The sequence below is a fragment of the Oryzias latipes genome, chromosome 18 (genome assembly GCF_053564925.1).
Source record: "Oryzias latipes strain Hd-rR chromosome 18, Olatipes_Hd-rR_3.1".
NCBI classification, from domain to species: Eukaryota; Metazoa; Chordata; class Actinopteri; order Beloniformes; family Adrianichthyidae; genus Oryzias; species Oryzias latipes.
The window spans coordinates 30,773,250-30,783,181 of NC_136254.1; positions in this window are offsets into that span (position 1 = coordinate 30,773,250).

Below are 9,932 nucleotides of genomic sequence, written 5' to 3' on the forward strand. Positions count from 1 at the left end.
TAGGAGACCTAAATATTCACCTGGATAATGTTAACAATTCACTTACTAATGATTTCCTATCCTGTTTGGACAGTTTTGGTTTTCAACAATTTGTTGATTTTCCCACTCACTCAAAAGGACACATTCTGGACTTAATCTGCTGCTCAGGTATCATACCCATGGACTGTAAATCAAACTTCATCCCGTTTTCCGACCATATGCTTGTGACATTTAATGTCAATTTGTTTCTTTCCAAACACAAGCCTCCACGCAATATTACCTTCCGTAATGCTAAGGATATCAACCTGGAGAATTTATCTGCCCTGATCAGTGAACTCCCAAATACAGACAGTTTTACAGCTCCAGATCAACTTGTTTCACACTACAACACACACCTGCACCACATCCTCAACACACTTGCTCCACTAAAATCCAGATCTGTCTCATTCACCTATACTGCACCATGGTACACCCCCTCTCTAAGACAGTTAAAAGCAAAAGGCCGCCAACTTGAAAGACTCTACACCAAAACCGGACTAAGTATCCATAAAGACATGTACACACAGCACATTCTCCACTATAAAGAGTGCATCTCTAAAACCAAATCTGCTTTCTACTCCAATCTCATCAATTCAAATAAAGAAAATTCAAAGATTCTTTTCTCCCTCATCTCTAACATCATCAAACCTCCTGACTCCCTTCCATCACATCTCTATTCAACTGATTTCTGCAACACCTTGGCTTCATTTTTCACCACAAAAATCCACCTTATCCGTCAACAGCTTACCCCCTACTCTGCTCCATTTCTATCTTCCATTCCATCTTTTACGTCTGATGATTCGTTTTCTTCATTTACCCTACCCACAGTTAGTCAAATCTCTACATTAATTAAAAAATCCAAACCTTCCACATGCCAGCTTGACCCACTGCCCACCATCCTTGTTAAAGCTACAGCTCCCTCTCTTTGTCCTCTCATCACCAACATAATCCATGCTTCCCTCTCCTCTGGAATCGTTCCTCCTGCATTGAAAACTGCTGCTGTCACTCCCATACTTAAAAAACTGGGTGCAGATCCCACAGACCTCAATAATTACCGTCCCATTTCCAACCTTCCATTCTTTTCAAAAATTCTTGAGAAAACAGTATCTGCTCAGCTTCAATCTCATCTGTCCTCCAATAATCTGTATGAACTTTTCCAATCTGCCTTCCGTCCCCTTCATAGTACTGAAACTGCTCTTCTAAAAATTACTAATGACCTTCTCCTCTCTGCTGACTGTGGTTTATTATCCATACTTCTTTTACTTGATCTCAGTTCAGCTTTTGACACCATTTCTCATTCTATCCTCTTGAACAGACTCTCTTCCATTGGCATCTCTGGCACCGTCCTCTCCTGGTTTCATTCCTACCTGTCTGACCGTACTCAGTTTATCCAACTGAAATCTTTCACTTCTCATTCTGTCCCCATCACAACTGGTGTCCCTCAGGGTTCTGTGCTCAGTCCACTCCTCTTTATTATCTACCTTCTCCCGCTTGGTCATATTTTCCAAAAACACCACATCCATTTCCATTGCTATGCGGATGACACCCAGCTCTATCTTTCCAGCCAACCCAACTCCACACTGCCTCCATTAGCACTGGTTGACTGCATCAATGAAGTCAAATCCTGGTTCACCTCAAACTTTTTAAAACTCAATAGCAATAAAACTGAACTTCTTCTGATTGGCACCAAATCCACCCTGAGCAAGACCAACCATTTCTCTCTTTCCATTGACGGCTCCACCATCTCTCCCTCCCCTCAGGTAAAGAGTTTGGGTGTCATCCTCGACAGTAGTCTCTCTTTCACTTCTCACATAAACAGCGTCACCAGATCAGCTTACTTCCATCTACGCAACATCCAACGTCTACGTCCCTCCCTCACTACTCAGTCCACTGCTGTACTGGTACATAGTCTTGTTACTTCCCGCCTGGACTATTGTAACTCTCTTCTATTTGGTCTCCCACAAAAAACCCTCCATAAACTTCAAATGGTTCAGAATTCAGCAGCTCGTATCATCACACGCACTCCCTCCATCAACCATATCACACCTATTCTTCAACAGCTTCACTGGCTACCCATCCCATTCCGCATTCAATACAAAATCTTGCTCTACACATTCAAAGCCTTTCACAACCTTGCACCTCCATATCTCTCTGACCTCCTTCATGTCTCCATACCTGCTCGCTCCCTCCGCTCCTCTTCTTCTATCCAGTTTTCTGTCCCTTCTGCCCGACTTGTCACCATGGGGAGCCGGGCATTCAGTTGCTCTGCTCCCCAGCTTTGGAACTCACTCCGCCCTGACCTCTGCAACACTGACACACTCCCACATTTCAAATCAAAGCTAAAAACTCATCTTTTCCAAATGGCCTATTCACTTAAACATTAACCTTTTCACGTTTTTATATTTTTTTATTTAATTTTGTATTTATTTAAATTGTTGTTGTTGTTTTAAGTGTTTATTGTATTTTATACTGTATACATGCTGTGCGGCGACCTTGAGTGCCCAGAAAGGCGCCTTATAAATAAAATGTATTATTATTATTATTATTATTTAGGTGTTGTAGAATGAATGTGTATGTGTGTCCGCGTTGCGTGTTTTGGAGAAAGGAGCGCACACAAGTGAGTTGGGGGTGCGTGTTGATTCTTCTGCAGTCTGAACACAGGACTAGCAGAAAAAGTAAATTATCAGCAAAGATGAATGTGTTTAACGTGTTTAATTATAGTTCCAATCAGGCACCATATGCAGAACTTAAAAAAAAATTAATAATAAAAAACGTTTAAAAAAAACATGCGGTGATCGTCACACCCCTATGTTTAAAACCAAACGTCAATATTTGAGGAAATTAAAGAATTTAAGTGCACACAATAGTCTGAAAAATGCACACACAAAATTCATCATGGAAAATTTCCATCACTGAATTCTAAACTGTAAAAACTAGGTTAGCAGGAGGGGAGCTTTGCAGCACACAGCGGGGTTGACCTAGCAAAGACTTGGTCTTTAGTGAAGGTGAAATTCATAAATGTCTCTGGTGTGCTGCTTTTAAGGGAAAAAAAATCCCTTCTTGACCTTTTGCAATCATGCTGGGATCTGTAGCATATCAGAAAAGAGGTTCCCTTAACCTTTGGGCCATCCTAGGCACTTTACCATTGGGAGTTGGGTCATCTAGACCCACTAGACAGTGCTCTGAACCTTTTTTCTTCAATGATTTGTGATCTTCACTGGTGTCCATGGATTACATGAAATCTTTCCACCTTTATCCACTTTTGTCATGGTAGGGAGAACACGTCAATGGAAGGGTGGGGTCATAGGGTAGCACAAGGGTTACATGCATTTTGAGCTGTTGTCCTGGAGCTCTGGGAGAGGTATTTACTGGCTCCACAACCCTGCCTAAAGGTTAATTTACTCTCTGTTGCATTTCGTTGATACAAAAAAATAGAATAGTCATTAATCAATCCAAATCTCTATGTCGCCACCGTCATGTCTCTGTCATGTCAGACGGTGACGTCGCCTCCGTCATGTCTCTGTCATGTCAGACGGTGACGTCGCCTCCGTCATGTCTCTGTCTGACATCAGTCTCTTCGCACTGCTATGCAAGCTTTATGCAGGAATTCTTTTTCTAGTCCATCAGTGTTGTGGTGAAAAGCCAGAGAACCGGAAACAGGTTCTAAATAAAAACTTGATACCATCATCCTAAAGTATGGTACTTTTTCCCAAAGGTTCTCTAATTACAAACAAAATAAAACCTTTTCACTCTAATTTTTGCATCATGTAGCCCAAGTACTCCAACAGAAAAAAGTTCAATTTTCGTATAGAACTTACTTTTCTATTTATAAGTATTTTACTATAGAAAATACCTCTCAATTTTGACAAACAAAAAGTTTTAACAGAAGACAACCTAACAAGCCAATCATTTTGAGTCATCAGATTTTTTTGTCAATAATCATCCCAGAAACAAGAACATAAACTGAAAACCAAAACCTGAACTGACAAATGTTTTCAAATAAACTGGTAAAAAACACTTTGTGAGCTTAAAACGCAACACACGTTGATTATAAAACAAGAATAGTTGATAAAAGGGTTCTTTAGAACATACTTACCTTGAACAGGTTAGAACACGTGTAAAAGTCTTTACATGTTGCTTTTGGCAGGGATGACATCAGCAGGGTTTTTGGGAAATTATGTCACTATGAACAATACTTTATTCACATCAGAATCTCCTCGTTTGTTTCCAGTTAAAACACTCCTTCCAAGCGTTTAACAGCGTTTACTGTACATGAATAACTGACTGCAGTGAATGAGTTGTAGTCATTAACAGTAGTGTTTCTCAGTGTTGGACGACGTCTCTCTGACATTTCCATGAACTAGGTCTTCATGTTCTTCAGATAAACAGAGCAGAGAACAAGTGAAGGATAAAAGAAGAGTTCAGAGAGGAAACAGTAGAAATCTGGTGGGCAGATGTCGCTCTCTGTTTCCAAACACTTATGTTGAAAGTTAGGGAATACTTTTCCAAAGCGAGGAGTGTTTTCCCACACATTACCCAAGATGTACACACACACTTATTTACTGACACTTTCATCCTTGTTTTTTCCTTTCGTCTTTTAACATATTAACAAATCTCATATGCTATATATATATAGACAGAAATTTAAGATAATAAAATACTGATTTAGATAGTGAAACAAATTAAGGGTCCTATCATGATTTTTTTTTTTTTTATTAAATTGTACTTTACATTTATGATTATTATCTGTGGCATCAAAAAAGTTAGCCCATTCAATTTCTAAGTGTATTGACCCTGAAAATAGAAAAATTTGTGAACTACTGTAGGGTAAATTTTGTCAGCTGCCCCTGACAATTAGCCATTTAGCAAAATTTGTAATCTGAAGTGATTCACAAGTATTAATCCTTAAACACTGAGTCACATTGCATTTGATTTAACTCTTTAACTCTGCAGCCGTTTGTACCGACAGAAAATGACAATCTTTGAATTTCTTTTTACGTGCCGATACCTTCCCATCGCATGGTGGAAGTTAGATTAGTGATGGTGGCAGCTCTGGAGTTTAACCCTTGTGCTATCTTAGATGACCCCACCCTCACATTGACGTGTTCTCTCTACCATGACAAAGGTGGATAAAGGTGGAAAGATTTCATGTAATCCATGGACACCAGTGAAGATCACAATTCATTGAAGAAAAAAGGTTCAGAGCACTGTCTACTGGGTCTAGATGACCCAACTCCCAATGGTAAAGTGCCTAAGATAGCACAAGGGTTACAGGGTTTGTCTTGGTCTAGTGACAAAGACAATGGACGGAAGTTGTGAAGGAAAAATGTGTTTGATTTAGTAAAAAGTAAAGACATACACACATATGTAGATGTATTGAAAATACTTTTCCTGTTTACTGACTAGAATTATGTTTCTTATTTTTTTTAAATAAATTGAGCTCAGACAATAATTGTACTCTAATAAAGTTATTCCTGTGCTATAATTGTTCTGTTTCTTACTAAAGAGACTTTTGTTTCTATTTTTTCCCTTCATTATGCTACTGCAGACTAAATTATCCTTTCATCTGACGGTTTATATGACGTCTGGCAGGTAGGGAGAGTTCCAAGCCTCAAAACCCTATCAAAGTAAAAGTATGAAACCAGATCAGACATTTTGTGTTTGGTCAAAGAAGTGAGACACAACAAGCAGATGCCGACAAGGTTTGTCTCTTTGGGAAAGCCTTTGGTGTAGACAGTCCTCTCTGTTTATTTGGTTGGTAGCGGGATGCTAAACAACTGATCTGTCACTGAGCGACCATGAAGCTAAACAAGCCCTGAACATGATCCCAGTGACTCCGGCGCCAACGGCTGGTTTGGGTCTTTATACTGTTGCTCTGAAGTGAAGCTGGAATATTCGTTAGGAAGTTAAAAGCATCCAGAGTTGTATCTCTTACTTTAAATGTTACTTCACAGGAATATTAGCTGTACAACCCTTGATTTAAAGTTAAATGAAAAACCTGAAGTGTGTACTTTTGAAGTAGTTTTCATTTAAAAAAAACATTTTCATTGACTTTAATGAGTGGATTTAGGGTGTATTGAGATCAGGTACCTGAACTGAACCAAACGGCTCTCTATCTACTTTCCCAGTTCATTTTTTATATCCCAACTATGATGGGAAAATGTTTTCTGTGACAAAGTAAAACCCATTTAAACAGCTCTGTTTTTGATTTCTTACCCTCAGACTTTGAGGCGAAGACTTTTAGGAGAGCTTCATAAAAGAGAGTTTAAAAAAAAAGGATTGCATCTAATTTTGGGAAAATTGGTTTAGTTCCCTGTTGGCTTAAACTGGCATTGCTAACACATGTTACCACCAGACTGCAGTAAAACTCTCAGAGAGGTTTTTTCTGAACATCCTGGGAGGAACTTTGATTAAATATTGGAAAAAAAATACTTTCAGGAACTTTTGACCCTTAAACTTTAGATCTTTCTGAAGGGAAAGAAGACGAAAAAGATTGTGAATTCAGTTTTTAGAGAGCAGAACTTATGAGGGGATTATTGTTCACGTTAGGACCCGTCGGCCGAAGCCCTCGACGGACATCTGCGCACATCGATGAATGTCAAAACCAAGAAAACATTTATGAATGACAAATATCATACATGTATCGCGTGAGGCCGACATTTCATACGTGGAAAATGTGCTAAATGTATGTAGTGGCTGTGTGACGCGGCCTTAAGGGGAGCGCCGGTGTGTCTCACAGTGCTGCTGAGACTTTTCCAGCCATTTTAGGGGAGTCACAAAAATGGAAGGTACCATTGTAGTGGGTAAAGTAATCGTAAAGTATTTGTAAAAATAATGTAAGTTTTACACACTTATGATGTACAGGTGATGCTGTCCTATGGCAGCAGACCACCGACTGGTCTACAATCTTAAAATGTTGTCCCCCGTACAGATTTATCTATTTTTCCCCAGCAGACAGCCTGTATCCACCCGTACGGGTAGTTATGACTAAGGCATCAATTATGTATTTTTATTGGTCATACATTCAGCACAAACACAGTGTCTGAGTGATCAAAACCATTAACAAATAGGAATGATTCAGCCCTCGGACATGTGAGTACACTCATCCAATATAAGAGTGTGTGTGTGCACATTTCCCCTCTGGTCCATACACTGTGTTACATATGAAACTACGCAATTTCCCATGTGTGGTCTCTGGTGTTTGGATTTGGTCCACATTTAGAAGAAAGACAGATTATAGGAGCACGAACCTCTCCCTGACCTTGACCTCACTTTTCCCTTCGAAAACAATCATTTTTTGTTCTCTGCTATTATATAAAACCCTGAATTGATCCAACTCATCCTTTTTCTCAGCCAATGAACTAGCCTAAAAAATGCATATAAAATTCACATCAGCGCGGTTGATGGGATTTGCTGCAGCGCTTTTTAAAGGCTCTCATATGGTCAAGAAGATTTCCCCCTCTCAAATTACCCATTCCACTTTCTGTACCCATTTCCCCTTCCCTTCTGTTCATTCTCCTTCTCTTTTGATGGTAATAAATTCATTAATTTATCATTTTCACAATTCAGCACAGTCTCTCATCGAGCCTTCCACGTGACTTTCGGGATCTAGCAGGGTCTCCTTCCAGCTGACTGTTCTCTTTTAAAAGCCAGCCAGTGGGCTCTCACAATGCGTTTCACAGGGATGATGCAGAGACTTAGAGGTTTCAGAGTCTGAAAAGAAAGATTGAAAGACATTAAAGAGATATGGAGTGGAACAGACGAGGCGGAGTGGAAGAAGTAGGGATATGTGTGTGGTTCAGTTTTTGAGAGTAATGGAAAGTGCTGGAGTTTACTGATTCTTGTTGATTTCTTAAAGCAAAACAAAACATTTCTCTTTAAAGCATCCTGCATCTTTCTTTACTAACTAACCACGCTTGAGATGCATGTGGGTGAGCTGTGGGTGGAAAAAGCCTGTTCAAACAAGGGGTCAGGGTCTGTCATTAACCACCAGACCATTTGGATTTTCCTTTTTAAACTTTTAGTGTAGTGATTCCCAAAAGGAATTCAGGGTTTGATTCCCAGCGTACACAATGAGCTTTATCTAGAGTGGGTCCTAGGGCAAGAGCCTTAGTGCTACTGCCTAACTGTGTAGCAACAAGGCGGCCCAAATCTGGGTTGCCAGCCCGGATAAAGTACAGAGTGGTGTCAGGAAGGGCATCCGGAGTTAAAATCTCTACAAAACCACCTATAGGAGTGACAGATTCGCTGGGGTGACCCCTGATGGGATATGTTGAAAGGTGAACAACAACAGCATATTGATTTCTGGAGGTATGATTCAACCATTTGAGCATTTACCATTTGTTTGGTGGATAGGCTGACGTATCGGACTTGGATCTCACAATTTGCAATTCGTTGCATCTTTACTTTTGATAGCTTCTTATCCGCCCTTCCATGTCTGCAAACGATCGGATTCTGGACTGTCCAACCCTGATTGAGGAGACATGCCATCCCAAGTTTTTCCTGTTAATTCTGCCTCAGATACTGCTGATTATCTAGATAAGACGTGTTTAGTTGAGAAAACGGTTAGAAGGCCAGGGTTAGAAAGCAGCATGGTTTATCATAAAGCGCCTACAGTGTAGCCTGCTTTTTCTAAGCCTTTCAGAGTAAACTATATCCATATATATGATATATATTACCTTTGGCACACTAAAGAACAACTTTTTGATGAAATATTAGTTATTTTGTCAGCTAATTTTTCCTACCCGGAAGTAAGACGACACGATCTCTGAGGCACCGCCTTTCGCTTCTTGTGGTTGCCGCCAATTTCATGATGTCAGCGGGTCTGCGTTTTGCTCAGGAAAACAAACAACATCCAAACATTTGGAAAGATGGCTGTGCATATTTTGCATGAAAAAGGAAAGCGTTTGAGCCGGAGAAAGTGGGTATGTGTGTTAGCCAGGGGGCAGTGCTGGCAACGCAGACTCTTCCTGGAAGGGGCTGTTCCTCACTTTGTGCCATCACAATGTGAGGACCCACTCGGTTTTGTGGATTGGGAGGGGCAGATGCTCAGAGAGCAGGTTTTTATAGGAATACTCAGATGTGTGAATGGATCAAAATCCCAGTTTGGGGTAGTTTCTCATGAGGAATTGACATTTTAATAAACTTTAAAGCTCAGAAAAGTTAATTTGGCATTATACAGGGCAGGGTATGGTGTAATTGGTAGATCTTGTTGCTGAGAAGACCCTGGGACCTTTCTCTGTGGAGTTCTCGCCATGTATGCGTCTAAATTAAAAAGATAAATTATTCAAACAGTCCATGAAATGCTTTGTAGGATGATTGACAACTCTATATTGTCCCTAGGTGTGACTATGAGTGTGCGTGGTTGTGTGGCCCAGTGACAGATTGGCCAACTGACAAGGGTGCACCCCATTTTAGTTGAAAAATAGCTGGAATAGGTTCCATCAACCACTTTTCCCCAAACGGATAAAGTGGCTTCAGAAAACTGATGGATGGATAAATGGATGTACGGATGGATGGATCTTGTTGGTGTCAGGACCAGTTCAAAACATGTTCCATTGTGCTTTGGTATGTACTCGAATGACAGGGCCAATAAAAAGGGTCATGGGTCATGAAGGAATTTGCTCAAAGTAATAACAGTTATTCTCTTTTTTGAAAAAGGAGGGATTATAAATACCCTTGTGACCATAAATATGTGGAAAACAAAGTTTTTAAACCCAGTTTTCTTTCGTACAGTAGTCTTTCAATATATTCCATTATCTCCACTAAACGATCGCTGTTCTGGCAAAGTGGACTGAACTGATCCGAATAACTTTTATTGATATTTTACAAGCACATGCCAGAACCCAGTGACAGACCTACAACAGTTTTACGTTCCAAGAGTTTGATAGGAAAGACTTTCCGTCTCAACGCAC